The following is a 16,969-nucleotide window of genomic DNA, read 5'->3' as shown; positions in this document are numbered from 1 at the left end:
TTTGAACTCAGCTGTGTGGTTTGCTTTGGCCAAGGGGATGCAAGGCAAGGCTTTACATGTGTCTGAGTGTTGGGTATGCTCCCTGGTGCTTTTGCCATCACTGAGGAGAATATGCCCTGTCGAGTCTACTGCTGAGACCAGGAGAGATGTATGAGGCTGACCTGGATCCTACCTGGAGTCCAGAACCAAGCCCTGCCGAGCTCATGCTAGATCAGCTTACCCCCAGACAACCCACAGGTACGTAACTGAGAAGAAATAATTATTTTATAAAACCACTAAGGTTTTTGTTTTAATTTTTTTTAGTTAAAATTCACCTAAAATTCAACATGTTAACCATTTTGAAGTATCCAATTCAGCAGTATTTAGTACATTCATAGTGTTATGTAAGTATCACCACTACCTAGTTCTAGCATTTTCATCACTCCTGAAGGTGCTGTGCTGAGTCTGCATTTGGGGGACTCCTTTCAAATAAGCGAATGGAGTATGGTTGTTTTGAGAATTCCCCTATAGTGCCCCCAGTACATGTTATTAACTGCCACTGCACATGAGCTAACTCCCAATTATTATTCACTGTGATTCTCAATTATACACCAATGAGGTTTGGGAATGCTAAGATTTGTTGTTGTTGTTCAGTTGCTAAGTTTTGTCTGACTCTTTGTGACCCCATGGACTGCAGCATGCCAGGCTTTCCCTGTCATTCACTATCTCACTTGCTCAGATTCATGTCTATTGAGTCAGTGATGCCATCCAACCATCTCATCCTCTGCCACTACCTTCTCTTGCCCTCAATGTTTCCCAGCATCAGGGTCTTTTCCAATAAATCGACTCTTTTTTATCAGGTGGCCAAAGTTTTGGAGCTTCAGCATCAGTCCTTCCAATGAATATTCAGGGTTGATTTCCTTTAGGATTGACCAGTTTGATCTCCTTGCAGTCCAAGGGACTCTCAAGAGTCTTCTCCAGTACCACAATTTGAAAGCATCAGTTCTTCAGCTCTCAGCCTTTTTATAGTTCAACTCTCACATCCATACATGACTATTGGAAAAACCATAGCTTTAACCATAATGAGCTAAGATGAGTAAGCCTTACTTCAATAATTCCTTGTATAATGATAATTATCAGGGAGACAAAAGGAGCTCTGTTAACCTTCAGGCTCATATCTCTAGTCATTTGTTTTCATTCCCCATGTGCAGCCTGCCTGGCTCCCAGAACAGAACTTAAGATGGTAGTGACGGTTCCCCTCTGAGGGTGGTGACCGCCTGAAGCATCCTCTGGGCCCTTCATCCACAGCTGAATAAAACCGGGCAGGTTTCTTAATTGTTTTGCCCCTCAGTCTCCTCCCCACTAAAATGGAGATAACAGTAGAACCTGCCTCAGAGGGATGTGGTGAGGATTTCCACGGTTGGCATCTGAAGCAATTAGAATTGTCCCTGGCACACAGCAAGCTCTGTGTAAACATTTGCTAACTGAATATTAAGAAGTCTGGCTGTAAAGGGTCATCTGCATGGAAGTGGCTGGCTTGGCTGGAGCCTCAGTTCCTGTCTGGATCCTCTTCATCCTAAATGTCTTTCATAACCTTCCTTCTTGACTCTTCCCGACTCTGGGAGATGTGGGAGCAGCTCACTTCATTAGAACCTTCTGGGGTGTAAGGTGAATCCTGCATTATTCTGTCACAGAGCCTTCCCTTCCTCCTCCATCTGAGCTTGAGGGAGCCAAGTTACCAGTGGATCTTTCCCTGGAGCAGTGAGGAGCCCACACAGAGGTTTGGCATATACCACTATTATAGCATGAATCAGATCTATCATTTACCTAATGTAAAACCTCAAGAAAGGTTTTCATCAGAGGCCCGTTAAGTCACCGGTTTCTTCCCAGCTTGTTCATTACATAGTCTGTTTAGAGAACTCCCTGGAAAGAAAACAAATGGTTCACCTTGATTTTTTCCATTCCTTTATTTTTATTGTTGAAGTTTAATACAGGAAAGCTTTGCTTTCCTATTCCGGTGCTGTCATCTGATAACGGCACAACTGATTTATGGTGGGAGAGCCTGGAGGTGAATTATTTATTCTTCCCATGTAAAGGATTAGCTAGTTCCACTTTTAATGGATTTTTGTTTCGATGTGTTTATGAGTGTTCAGATGGATTGAGAAGTCCTCTGACCTCCAATATCATATCATGCAAGGCTATTTGCAAATCACATTAGAAGTCTGAATTTAAACTGATGAAAGCAAAGACATGAAGAGTTATAATATTGAGTCTGTGACCCTAGAGATTTTTCTTAATTTATACTCTTGTGTCCCAGAAGGAATATATAGATGTGAGAACAGGGACAGAGCCCAGAAGACTGTATTAAGTTAGCAGGTTTCCGACCTTCTAGGCACAGTTATCCATCTCCAAGCCTCCTTCATCCCACAGCAAATAGGGGAAAAAAAAGCTGGGAGGGGAGGGGACAGACAGTTCTAGATGCTGAACTTCTTGGGCGTCAACTTCAACTAAATAGCACTGGCAGGTGAATCCACTCTTTAGATGGTAATAAAACCAGATGTTCTTTTCATTTAAAAGAAAAGTAGGTTATCTGTCTATCTTATACCTATATTTATTTTGAAAGACAATGAAATTTTTACAGTAAGATGTTTTCCCTTCATTCCTTGCTTCCTCCCTCTCCCATCTGCCTAATTCTCCATTCTTTGCCATGGGAATCATTCCTTTGGTTTTCTTCATACATACCTATCCAGAGTTCTTAATGTAAAACAAATGCACATATATGTTCTTATCCTCTTTTCCCTCGCTTTTATGCCAACTTTGGAATGCTTTATACTTTATTCTTTTGTCCCTAATGACTTGACTTAGTAATATATCTTGGAGGTCTTCTCACAAAATTACATAGAAATATTCCTTATTCAAAATTTGTTCATGGCTGTATAATATTCACATTCTATGCTTGTACCAAAGTTTATCTAATGGCTCTCCCTATTGATAAGATGCTTGGTTTGATCCCCATTTTGCCATTTCAACAAGTCTGCAAAGAATAACCTTGTACATATGTATATCACATGGATGTGAGTTAATCTGTAGAATAAATTCTCCAGTGTGACTTTCTGGGTTGAAAAGTATTTGTATTTGTCATTTTGATAGAGAGTGTCTGAATTTCCCTCTGTGGGAGTTGTGTTCTTACACCCCCATCGGCAATGCATGAGAGACCGTATTCTCTAAGTGTGTGTGTGTATGTTTGTGTGTGCAAGAGAGAGAGAAAGAGGGAGAGGGAGAGATGTGGTTTTAATTTGAAAGTTGTGATAGTATTTAAATAAGAGGCATGAAGTGAGAGAAGGAAGTGAGAGGGGCCCTTCTGGATTCCCCATAATGTGAACAAGAAGCAACAGTGACTAGATAGCAATAATAACACTGATAGCTAATATTTATATAGCACTTATGTGTTTGGCACTAAATGCGCTACTGTATTCACTGATTATTAGATTAGACATGGCTCATTTCCATTTGATTGTCTTCTGATTTAAAAAAAGGATTGAGTGGTGACTATGTGCCAGACACTCTGTTAGGTGTTGGTTGAGGTAATTTTTGTTGACAGAAGTCCTGCCAAGTGTCAACGAAAAGGGAATTTGGGGAGAAGTGCTTACTTACAAGAAGCTTCTTTAGTAAATACCAGCACTGATTCTGCTTCAGGTGCTGTATGATGTCTCTCAAGAAGGTTTGCCTTGGGAGCTGGGACACAAGGCAAGGTGTGTGGTTGACTCACCTGGTGTATGATGAAATCCTAATAGCTGCTTTACAGTACACATGTACTGGTGATTTGTTTGTTTCCTGTTTCTTTGTTTAATAATTATGGTTTGAGGCTAAAGATGTGGGAATGGGAAAGGAAGATTTTGATTTTGTGTGAGCATGTGTGTATGTGGCGATACTAAACTGAGAAATAAATCCAGTTCAAATACATATCAGGTTTCATCAATACCTGGCAGTTATAATGAGCACGTGCAATGTCTCACTGCAAAGGAATATTGAGAAGGCAAAAAAATTGGAATGCATATATACAGAAATTATCTTCCAGACCTGCAGGCAAATATACTGGAGTTGGATGGCAAAAAAAAAAAAAAAAAAAAAATTCAGAATCAGGAACTAATTAACATTGAGAGCAAGTGTCTCCCATTATTTTCTACCTTTTCTCTCCTTTTTCCCTCTGCTCTAGGTCATCTTGGGCTTCCCTGGTGGCTCAGTGGTAAAAAAATCTGCTTGCAATGTGGTAGACCCAGATTTGATCCCTGAGTCAGGACGGTCCCCAGGAGAAGGGAATGGCAACCCACTCTGGAATTCTTGCCTGGGGAATTCCATGAACAGAGGAGGCTACAGTCCATGGGTTGCAAAGAGTCAGACACGACTGAGTGACTAACATACATAAGTTATCTTCAAGATTACTCCAGAACTCTGTTGTCTTCACTCCTGTCACTGGCTTCCGAAGAGTGTCCTGTCACCTGGGCTAGCCTCCCTTCCTGATCCCCAGAGGTTCTGTTGTGATGGAAGATGACTTCAGTCTTTGTTCATCTGCACAACCCACATGACAGGGCTGTGATATCAGCAATATCCTCATCTTCAGGATGGAGTTGAATAATGGAGGGGGTTTTAGGATGGGTCAATTATGGGTGAGTGTTAGACAGTGGAAAGTTTTTAGGGACGGTATTAATAGCCAGGGAAAGTGTTTGTGGTAGGAGAATAGTCTTCTGGAGTTATGGATGCTATTTGGAAATAGAAATATAGCTGGGAAAATAACTTACAGTAGTTGAAGATTTTTCCAACTCAGAAGCATAGCATTGAGTTCTGACTGCAGAAATCTGGTTAAATACTGTTTCAGTCAAGGTCCATTCAAGTTAATATAAAGCACAATAGATATTTCAAAAAGTGGGAGATTCAACAGAGGTTCATGGGTACAGGTATCCTATCTTGGAATAGCCTGCCTTAGGTTAAAATCAATTGCCTAATTTAGGTGGGACATATGCTCTACCGTAAGCCCTGCTTGGCGCATTGGCTGAGCTGTAGGAGACTGGCCAGGCCCTTGAGTGTGCAAACACTGCTGTGGAGGAGTTTGTGGCTAAGGATCTAGATATGTCTCTTGGATTAAGGCATTTCAGCCTGTTGATATTTTCTAGGCACACTATCATTACTTTCTGGTAACCATTGCTGAGTGGCTCCCTGGATTTTTCAACCTCTATGGGACACTCCTTGAGATGACGACAAAGGCCACCTCTTCTTTTCAGACTATATTCTTCCCTAAGAAATTTCATTCATACAATGACTTCAGTTATACATGGACTCTTTCATGCTTTCAGCCTTGTCTTCTAGTCTGAGCTCTAGAACTCAAAGATACTTTAAAGGCAACTGATTAAAAACACACATTAGACTGAATTTGTGAAGTGAAAGTCGCTCAGTTGTGTCCAACTCTTTGCGACTCCATGGGCTATATAGTCCATGGAATTTTCCAGGCCAGAATACTGGAGTGGATAGCCTTTCCCTTCTCCAGGGGATCTTCCCAACCCAGGGATCAAACCCAGTTCTCCCGCACTGCAGGTGGATTCTTTACCAACTGAACTACCAGAGAATGTAGCTATAAAACCTGATTTTCTCCCAGGCACAGACACCACCATCTACCCAGGGGCTCAAGTCAGAAACCTGGGCATCATCTATGACCTTATCTCATTCCCCATATCCAATCCATTATTAAGTCCTCTTGATTTTACCTCCATAATATTTCTGGAGTCTGTCCTTTTCTCTCTAACCTTACCCCTACCACTGTAGTCTAAGCTGCTGCTATCTCCCTCCTGAGAAAGTAGTATTGCCTCCTAACTGGTCTGTGTGCATCTGTTTTTACTTCCCTTCCATTCATTTTCTGACTAACTCTAGTGTGCTCTTTTCAAAGGCATATCTCGTGCTAACATATTTTTCCCTCAGGGATGCTTTCTCAGCCCTTCACATCACTTATCACTGTAGCAATTTTACAGTTTTGAGTGTGATTCCTCAATTATTGTCTGTCTTTCCCTGTAGACTGTCAACTCTTGGGGAGTTGTAGCTATATCTGCTTTTGCTTATTTTTCTCCCATTTCTAGCCCTTAGTGTGACATGTAGCACATAGTGAGCCTCCAGCAAATATTTCCTGTAATACTTAGCACAGAGCTTCGTTCTTAGTCTGTGCTCAATAAATATTAGGTATTTATTTTTTAAATTTGTTTTTAATTGGAAGATAATTGCCTTGCAATATTGCGTTGATTTCTGCCATACATCAACATGAATCAGCCGTAGGTATACATATGTCCCCTCCCTAATACTAGGTATTTATAAATAGCAAATATCAATGGAGTAAACTGACATCAATTTTTGAAAATGGATCAACAGTCAGTTATCAGCCTATCTAAAAGTACAAAGGAAGTCTACAAACCTCTGTTTTCCGTGGGAGGTATTCTTGTCAGGGTTTTTAGCTGCAGGTGACAGAAGCTGAGTCTGGCTGATTGTGCAGGGAAGGAGTTTTTAAAAAATGTATTGGGGAATTCACACAATTGTTGACAGGGCAAAAGAACCAGGCTAGAGGCTAAACTTCCAGAAACATCCTATGACTATTCCGTCAGACTAGTCTGATGGGGATGTGCTGCCACCACCATGCACTTGCCGCTGTAATCTGTTCTGCTGCGAAGTCTACACCAGGAACTAGACTTGCTCCTTGACCAGTGAGTATAATTGGCTAGCCCAGGTCACGGGTCTGCCCTGCTCTGCAAGGGAGACAGGAAAGTGGGCTGCTCTCCAAACATAAGACACATATCTAAAAGATGTCAGGCATCCACCAGCATGACCGATGTCCTCTCCAAATGGACAGTCATAAAGTCTTCACTTGCCCCTGGATGGTGATTGGGCATCTGAACATAGGGGTCTATCAGTAAGCATAGTTATACAGGTGACTAGTAAACCCTTGGCCCAGAGTTCTCCAAAATCTTTTCCTACTTGTATACCTGATCTTATATTTCACTGCTAGATGCTTTAGTTTAACCATCTAGAAAATTAATGTAATGCTATCTACCAAATGCTGAGAATCAGCAGTAATAGTAATGTATTTTGAGGTCCTGGGATAAAAAGCACTTCAAAGATTTAGTGTATCATTATTTAAAATAGATTATATCTAATGAATATGCTAAGTTTAAAGGGCTTGATGGCTTCTTAGGATGCAAAATGGGCAATGCCTGGTATATTAGCTTAATAAAACCAGTCCCGAAGATGTTTGCCTAACTCTTCTGCCCGCTCTCCTGTGGGCTTTAGAAGGCAGAAATATGCAGGAATGGTAATGGGCATAATCAGTCACAATATACAAGCTTATTACATTGGCTGCTTGCACAGTCGGAGCCTTCTAAGGCTAATCACAGCCCTTTTGCAGAATTCACTGGGCTGGACTTTCTACCACATCCTCATGCCAGGTAGGCAGGGCAAGAGGCAGAGAGAGAAACTCCAGAGGAGGCCCCCTGATGGCACCATTCACCTACATGCAATTCAGCGTGAGAGAATCACACGTGAAAAACACAAATCTCTTTTCTTTGAGTCGTGGGATCTGAAATCTTTTCCAACAGGATAGTATCAGCAATTGAATTCCTCTTATACCTCCCCTTTCTTTTCTTTTGCAGTTCTATCTTTTAAAGCCTGGTACCCATAACTCCATTATTCCCCAGGGCTACCAATCAGTTCTTTGTCACTGACTCTTCTTCAAAGAATGGCAGCCCCAACCTCTTAATCCCTCTTAACCTCTTGCAGCCTCCCTCTTCTTTCCTGCATCGCTCTCCCCAGAAACGCCTTCACAGATCTCATCCTTCCCTGGGCCACTCCACCTCTTCCCATTCATCTATCTAGTCTCTAGATTTCCAAGATAAGGTCATGATATGTCTGTGTCTCTTCTGTTTCCTATCTGTAGCAAGCCTTGGTCATTTTTCCTTTCTCCCTTTCATCAGCTGAGATAGCTATGCTGTTCTGGTAATAGACCACATTTCTGCAAGCACAGTGAATCTTGTAACAGGCTCTCATGTAATGAAGTGCTTTTTATGGACTCTGGCAGGTTCTCTTTGCCTGTCAATAAAATGGGGCACATAAGGACAGGTATATTGGGCTCCTGCATTGCAGTATACCAGCTGAGCTGAGCTCAGCCTGGGAATAATTTAGAGAGACTCTGAGCAGCAGAACTTCCCTGGCGGCTCGGATGGTAAAGAATCTGCCTGCAGTGCAGGAGACCTGAGTTCGATCCCTGGGTCAGGAAGATCCCCTGGAGAAGGAATGACTACCCACTCCAGTATTCTGGCCTGGAGAATCCCATGGACAGAGGAGCTTGGTGGGCTACAGTCCATGGGATTGCGAAGAGTAGAACACGATTGAGCCTCTTTCATTTTCTGAGCAGCTGCAGCGGCTAACAACCCCAATATGCCCAGTTCATTTGGTGGCAAGCTTATGAAGGGGAAAAATCATCTAGAGGACCTTTTTTGGGATCAATCCCTAGATGCAGGGGCTCAAAACAGGTTTTTTGAGCTGAATTTGACCCCTGAACCACCAGTGATTAACAAGAGGGGGAAAGGCACAAAAGCCTCCCCAAATGGCATACAAATTACAGTGGGGTGGCCATCGACTGTGAGGATGTTAGTGGGAGACTGAGCATTTATTGAAAAATCTTTTGTCAGTCAGATTTATTTTCATCTTTCTTTATAAGATGTGATAGTTTTGCATCAGCGCATCTAAATGAAATAATTTACTAAAGGTCAAATGCAATTCCCTCCAGCCAGCTTTCATTTACCTCCTAATTAATAACTAAATGTTCACACATACATTAGCCTCAGGCTCATGCATAAAATAATAACTGCCACTTATTGATCACCTATTATATCCCAGGCATTTTAATACATTATCTCAAATTCTCACAAACCCAGAAGGTAGGAATACCCCTTTAGTAGAGAAGGAAAATGATGCTTGAAGAGGCTAAGGGATCTGCCCTTGGTCATGCAGATGAGTGTGTGAAGCCCAGAGCTCTGTGCTTTTTCATACCATGCTGTAGGGCAGCGGCTTCCTGCAAAGGTTTGATGCCTTGTACTGTCTGCTGTCACTGACGAACGGGAAGATGAGAGATGAGTATGGAAGACTGGGACTTTGTGACTCAAACACTCCCTCACTGGAGGAAGCTGCATTGCCCAAAGCTTGCGCTCTTTGATGGTTGTCATGGTGCTAATAGCTGCATAACTAAGGTGGGGACCTGGGAGAGAGGGGCCAGAAAAGCCTCAGGAATGATGAAAGCTTCAGGAAATGGGTCCTCTGAGAAATCTTTGATTCTACTGAGCCAGTGCAGGCTGAGCTTCTTTAAGAAGGGATATGTCTCTGTACGTCTCAGCTCGTGTTACTTCTCTGGGTGAATGGGTACCCTGGTGAAGTGAAGTGAAGTTGCTCAGTCGTGTCTGACTCTTTGCGACCCCATGGACTGTAGCTCATCAGGCTCCTCTGTCCATAGAGTTTTCCAGGCAAGAATACTGGAGTGGGTTGCCATTTCCTTTCTCCAGGGGATCTTCCCGACCCAGGGATTGAACCCGGGTCTCCCGCATTGCAGGGTAAAGCAGACGCTTTACCTTCTGAGCCATCAGGAAAGCCAAATGTGCCGTTGAGCCCCTTGTTTTGGGGGCTGAGGGTGGGCAAGAATACCACTCCTTTCTCCAGGGATCGAACCCAGGTCTCCCGCACTGTAGGTAGAATGCTTTACCACCTGAGCTACCAGGGTATTCTGGTAGGGCAGTGAAAAACAGATCTTTCTCTGCAGAATCTAGGTAAGAAGGCACTCCTACTTTCCTGTTGACCTATAGTGGCCCAGGCACTCTAGGAAGGGAAATTACAAAGATTCTCTGCATTAGGCCTGTCCTGTTACAGGGAACTCTCATACGATGGAGGGAGGGAGAGAAGGCATGTGCATATTTGGAAGGGGGACAGATGCTGTCCAGAGCAGGGTTCCTTTCCGCTCCATTCACTTTTCTTCCCATGTCTTCTCAACTGAGGGAAAGGTTGCAGTAAAGTCAGAAGAATATGTTTTTAACTGCTAAGGCAGATTTGGACATGCCTCACCTGGAGAGGCAGGTGAATAGGGAAAAATTGGTAACAAAACAGTGATTTCTTAATCATAGGCATTAACAAATTAGTTTGAAGTTAATAATCAGGTCACTACTTCTAGAGAGAGGCAGGCAGAATTGAAAAGTTGGTAAAATGAGTTTCTGTAGCTTTCCAACCACTCCTCTGGGTTTTGTTTCCATGTATTCTGGACTTCAAAACTCTAATAATTAATTAGCCATTATACCAGTCCACTGCTTATTTTTCTTCCACATAACTTTGGTTTTGAATTTGTAAAATTCATCCAAGTTTCTTTTTATTCTCTTAATATTTTAAATTGAGTAAGTTAAATTATGAAATATTTATTGAGTAGTTATTTGACATCATATTTAAATGATAAAATCGCTAGCCTCTGACCTCTCAGAGTTCTCCTTCCCTTTACGCCTGAAATATTGGTAAATGTCCATTAGGTGGTAATTCCTTGCTCCAGATGCATAGATCCAGAACATTATGTGGTACATAAATTATAGGAGTATTTTCTCAAAAGTAAGATGTGAATTCCTTGCATCAAATCACCTAAGACGTATTTGCCTGTTAAAACACAGAGTCCTGCACCCCAGCCCTATATTCACCTGGTCAGACTTTCGGGGGCCTTAGGTTCAGGAATCTCCATTTTTAAACTTTCCTTCATTTGTGCATGCTCAGTTGCTTCAGCTATGTCCGACTCTGTGCAACTCTGTGAGCTGTAAACTGCCAGGCTCCTCTGCCCATGGGATGTTCTAGGCAAGACTGCTGGAGGAGGTTGCCATGTGCCCCCCCAGGGGATCTTTCAGACCCAAGAATTGAACCTGGGTCTCCTGCATTGCAGGTGGATTCTTTACTACTGAACCACAGGGGGAGCCATTTCTTGGTGATTCCAATGCAGATAAGTTTTAAGAATCACTCATTTTGAGAAAAACTGAAATGCAAATAAGAAAATCTAAACATAACTCTTAAAATAGTAAAGGCAATACAGAAAGTGGTATGTTGTAGAGAACTTAGAACAACGTCCAATGAACTATTGAACAAAAATCTATGTTCAGGTTAAGTTCTTTGTCCCACTAGACTTTTGATTATCATTAATTACTGTTCACTTGTAACCTGACTTTTCCTTTTTTCCCTTTAAGCAAAACTTCCCAATTTTCAATTACTCGTAGAGTGTAGACTAATCCCTTGGCCTCTCCTCACAAGCTACTGGCATCTCATCCTACAGCTTTTACTGGAAACTTTTAGGGCACTGACCTCCTCCTAATATTATCTCATCACCTGGCCAAGATTCAGCCGGTCTCTTTCCCAAGAAAGCCTGGCTTTATTAATCTCATAAGAGTCCCTGGACTATCTTCCCGCTTCTGGTGCTTCATCACTTTGAAACAGAAAAAGAAATACATAAATAAGTAAGGATAAGACCAAGTGTAATTTGCATAAAATTAATTTTTTCCAGTAGGGAAAATGTTCTTTTGGCAACCAAATCACACCTTTCCTCCTACCACTGTTTCTTCCAGATGTGACAGAGGAATTATTTTTACTTAGCTGGATGATTATTCTTCAGCTAAATTAGCAACTACACAAATCCCAGCTGTTTTATGTCCTTCTGTACTACTTTGAATATTGAATTTGTAAAAATCAACCTATCCTCTTTTCTCTCTCTCAGTATTTTAAATTTGAACAATCCAAACAAGCTTTAAAGCATTTAGTGAGTAGTTACTCGACAATATCACACAAATACTTTTAGGCCTTCCAGGGCAATATATTAAGCTGATCTGCAAAATGTTTCTCTTTTACTATATTCAAGACATTTTGTTTTCACTTTGCAACTCTTGATGAAGAAATTTAGTGTTGGTTTTATTTCATCTCTAGCTTCTGCCTCTTGGGAAAAGAATTTCTAGCAATGATCACCAAGTGTCAATAGAATAAAAATCACTTGAATATTTCATTGGTTGGCTTCTGAGAGGGGTTGGATTGTCATGATGAGATATTACTTGTATAACCTGACCATTAAGGATTATGGTAATACATCAATTTACTGATGAGTCATTCATTCATTCATCATTTCAATAAACATATATCAAGGATCTATTTTGCTTTTGTAGCATTTTAGGTGCTGGGAAAGAAAGATCTGAAATTGGCTTTTCCATAAAAGTAATCACCACAATTTAGGGGAGGATAAACGAAAAAAAAAATAGACTCTATGTATGTATGTATACTTCTCTCATATAGATACTTGGTTCCTTGTGTCCTAGGCAATTCAGGAAGGCAAAAATTCCCAAGGGAATATTGGAGTTTGATCTGACTTTCATCCTATTTCTACAGCCAATTTGAATTGAGTCCTGGAGACTTCTTTTCTCAGCTAAGGAATGCCAACATCTGCCTCTGATTTTGAACTTCTGTGACCCTGGATTAGTTTATTAATTTATTGGTACTCTTGGAAGTAATTCCTCATCACTCCTCTTAACTACCTCAACTTTTTACATCAATTGGAGAGTTTGTGGGAAGTCTCCCAAGAGCTGACAAGTTGTCAAATTTTAAGAAACATTTCCAAGAAAAGGGGGTACAGGTCATACTAAACATTAACAAACATTACTGTGGGCTTTAAATAATGGTGAGCCTAGCACTCATTTGATCCAATGGCACAAAAGAATTCATAGCCACATCTATACAAATGAAAGTAGGAACTCTTACTTCCAGATTAGCCTTCGTGTGTTCTGGATTGAGAAAGATTTTTTTGGTGAAACAGTTGAGAAGAATTATTACATTTTAGTTCAGTATTACATAGATCATTTACATTAAAGTTGGAGCTGCCCTTCTGTGCTGTTAATGGTTAACATTGAGGGTTTGGGGGCCAGGATGTCCTTGTTCCAATCTGGCTCCATCTTTACTCTCAGGGTAATATCAGGCAAATTACTTTTCCTCTTTGAACTTAAGTTTCCTTACCTATAGAACAAGAAAAATAGTAGACCCTGCCTCTAAGGGAATTGTGAGGATTAAATGAATAATTCTTTTAGTATGTTGTAGGTACCCAATATGTGCAAGCTGTTATGATTATTTGTAGTTCAGGAACAGTTCACGTTCTGCTTCCATTTTTTCCAGGTGGCATCAATCTAGAGACACACGAAGGTGTCTTTTTAAACTTGAAACATATTGCTATTACTGATCATTACTGTTATTATTGATACATTCACCCAACCTGCGATTTAAGGAGATTTGGAGTCCCTCTGCTCAGCTGAGTAGCATTCATTACCCTACAGGGAGCTGTAAAAGTAGGACTGGCCCACGTGCCCAAAGCCTAGCAAAGTTCAGGAGAGAACTCACAGATCACAGAGACACAACACTTTCTATTTTATTTGGCTTCCTAGAAATCTAAGTCCAGTGCCAAGCACATGAGTGGTGAGGAAGAGGACAGCTGTGGCTTCGGTCATCACAGTCAGATGGCTTTGTCCTCTGAGCTTCTTTCCATCCCAGCACCTCCACATGGCAACATGGAATCACTGAGAAATGTGAGTGGGAGCCCACGTATTGCTTAGAGTCAGCATGGTGCTCTCTATAGCCTGGGGACTTTTCTAATTTCATTTTTTGACTAGGTAACTGATTCACACACCTCACACATTAAAAAGTATAAATAGGCATAAAATGGACACTCTCCTTCTTCCTTCCTGCTAGTTCTCACCACCCCCATACGGAAACCTCATTATTTACTTATTTTTCAAAACGTTTATCTCTCTGTTGCACCAGGTCTTCATTGCGGGCATGCAGGATCCTTAATTTCGTTGCAGACTTAGCATGGGATTTTTTAGTTGCAGCATGTGGGCACAATTTCCCTGACCAGGAATCAAACCCGGGTCCTGTGCATTGGGAGCTCGGAGTCTGAGCCCCTGGACCACCAAGGAAGTCCCTTGTTATTTGTTTCTTATTTAACATATTAGGCGTCCTGCATGGTAGCATCCCAGCACCACTGGCTTCGTGGGCGTGGAGTGTGAACGTGCCGGCGTCACGCAGGGCCCCAGAGTCAGGAGGGCCCTGCGCTTTGTTTAATACTCTGCTCCTGCTCTCTTGAAATTCTCTCTCTGTCTCTCTTTTTTAAATTGGAGCATAATTGCTTCACAGTGTGCTAGTTTCTGCTGTACGACAAAGTTAATCAGCCACATGTACACATACGTCCCCTCGCTCTTGAGCCTGCCTCCAGCACACGCCCTCATCCCACCCCTCCAGTCGTCAGAGACCCAGCGGAGCTCCCTGCGTGATGCAGCAGCTTCCAAGCAGCTATTTTACACATGGGAGTGTGTATGTCAATGCTCCTCTCTCAATTCGTCCCACGCTCCTCTTTTCCCACTGTGTCCACACATTTGTTCTCTGTGCCTCCATCTCTATTCCTGCCCTGCAAATCGGTTCGTGTGTACCAAGTTTTTCTCTTGAGATTCCTAATTTCTGAACCACTTCAGTTTCATCTTGCAGTGGGCCCTGCAACTTAAAGAACCTGTCCCATGTGCTAGGCATGGTTCCTTACTTTGCTTTTTTTGTTTAACTATACATCTTTTTTTTTTTTTCTTGCTTTCTCTGGCGTGGCACAGCATGTGGGATCTTGTGTCTCTGACTAGGGACTGAACCCAGGCCCTCAATAGTGAAAGCACAGAGTCTTAACCACTGGACCACCAGGGAATCCCCAAGATCTTTTTATATTTATACATAAAGAGCTTTCTTCCTGCTCCTCCTCCTTCTTCTTCTTAGGGTCGCCCAGTGGTCTATCCGTGAGGATTTTAAAAAGTATATACATGGCTACCTTAGAAATCCCTAAAGAGATTCCTGTCCCAATTTTCCAGTCCTTTGATGCTTCCAAACTTGGGAGAGAGAAAAAGATTGGTTGAGAGAGATACCAGAAAATCTTCACTCTGGCAAGGTCTCTCACTTGCATACGTGCTTTTAAAAAAGTGAAGGTGAAAGTATTAGTCACTCAGTCATGTCCAACTCTTTGCAACCCCATGGACTATAGCCTGCCAGGCTCCTCTGTTCATGGGATTTACTAGGCAAGAATACTGGAGAGGGTAGCCATTCCCTTCTCCAGGGGATCTTCCTGACCCAGGGATTGAACCTGGGTCTCCTGCATTGCAGGCAGATTTCTTACCATCTGAGCCAAAACCCTCAGAAGTAACTCTCATTTCTTCATCAGCTTCCTGACCAGCAGTGTCCCCACTCCCGTGGATTTTCCCCTTCCACCTCCACCCCACTTTACCTTTCTTCCCCCTAGTTACTGAAATGCTTGACAAGGCTTCATCTGGGCTCCATCAGTCACTGCAAACTACTTCTGTCTTTGTCTCTTGTTGTTTGGTTGCTAAGTCATGTCCAACTCTTTTGTGACCCCATGGACTGTAGTACCATCAGGCTTCTCTGTCCATGGGATTTTCCAGGCAAGAATACTGGAGTGGGATGCTATTTCCTTCACCAGGGGATCTTCCTGACCCAGGGATCGAACCTGCATCTTCTGCTTTGGCAGGCAGACTCTTTATCATCTGAGCCACCAGGGAAGCCCGTCTTTGTCTCTACCTGAAGACAAATACTTTGGGTTGAAGGACATAGTGGCCACCAGGGACCCACTTTAAAAATTCCCCTTCCATTCCTTTTGTATTCCTACCAGTCATCATTCATGGGTAAATCCATGGTCATGGCACAAGAACCTGGCAGCTTTTGAGAAGACAACGTAGACCCTTGGTCCTGTGGAATGTCCCCACACCGAGAAGGCACCAGCGTAGTGTCCTGAGGCTCCTAACTTATTTTGAAGCAACTAGGACGTCTGTCTCCATTATAGACTTGCTGCATCCCCAAAGCCCCCTCTGGGAGTTAGAGATGCCTGCTCACTCATTCAGGAAACAGCCCTGCAGAGTAGGAACATCTCCATAACCTTTCTGAGCAGCTGTCCCTTTGGAAAAACAGAGCTTCATATGTAGCCCACGTTCCCCGAGAGGCTAGTGCTGGGAGCCCGGTACATAAGCACAGGTCCTGTCTGTCACCCTCCTCTGCCCATGGCTTGAGTTTAAGGTCATAGGTGCACATCGTTGCCTTGGACTTAGCTGTTCTGATGTGAGAGGTAAGGGATTGTGGCCCCCCACCGAGCCCGGAGAGATGCTGGCAAACGGAAGCACATGGCTAGCATTGAGCCTTCGCCCTTTCCGCAGCTGCATGGTGCTCCTACTGGTGTGTACTCATGTGATGCAGACACACAGACGTGAACGGTGAGGCAGATGGGTGGGAGAAGGTCCACAGCCTTGTTATGTTCCCGCCCCAGCTCCTCCCCAGCGAACTGCAAACGTTCAACGGCTTTCTGCTCCTTGCTTCTATCAAGCCATGCCCTCGACACCTGAAAGGAAGATGAACTACCTGCTAACAATGCACTTTTGGAATCCAGTTCTGCTACCAGGGAAGCAACCAGTTGCCCCGAGATTCCACCGGGAGAAAACAAGCCTGCAATTCCAATTAAACACCGTATTGAGTACTTCAGTCTCACTACACTCTATTTGTTTACTTTACTTGAATGTTTGATAAGAGAAGTGCTGGGGTGGCAAGAAGTAATTAAAATAAGAAAGAATGATCTTAAGAAAGAAAGGGGGAAAATGCTAAGCAGCCATGGCTGGTTTCTCCCCACACCTGCCAGCAATTAATTAATCACTAATCTGTTCGTTATTTCCAACTCTGTTCCTTGGAAAAACAAATAAGGTTATTATTTTTAAATCTCAATTAAAACATGTTGAAAGGCAATCTCTAAAATGGGTTTGGCCAGGGCTAATCACATCTGTAATAAGGTTGGGGGGACGCTGAGGTACATACAGTCTAGGGTCTTTCT

The 16,969-nt window shown here is 42.6% G+C and overlaps 1 long non-coding RNA gene across 3 annotated transcripts; it reads left to right on the top strand.

Moving 5' to 3' along the window:
• Nucleotides 1–1,661: 1,661 nt before the first annotated feature.
• LOC110131582 (uncharacterized) lies at nt 1,662–16,621 on the top strand. 3 transcript variants are annotated; one of them, XR_002312226.2, is made up of 4 exons: nt 1,700–1,759; nt 6,562–6,719; nt 13,494–13,634; nt 16,415–16,621. It is a non-coding gene; the product is annotated as an uncharacterized lncRNA (long non-coding RNA). The 3 variants fall into 3 exon arrangements; XR_002312224.2 differs by lacking the exon at nt 6,562–6,719 and having other exon boundaries at nt 1,662–1,759; XR_002312225.2 differs by lacking the exon at nt 6,562–6,719 and having other exon boundaries at nt 1,662–1,759; nt 16,305–16,621.
• Nucleotides 16,622–16,969: the final 348 nt, after the last annotated feature.

This window comes from Odocoileus virginianus, chromosome 30 (assembly GCF_023699985.2).
Source record: "Odocoileus virginianus isolate 20LAN1187 ecotype Illinois chromosome 30, Ovbor_1.2, whole genome shotgun sequence".
NCBI lineage: Eukaryota > Metazoa > Chordata > Mammalia > Artiodactyla > Cervidae > Odocoileus > Odocoileus virginianus.
This window is presented reverse-complemented; position numbering and strand designations above follow the sequence as displayed.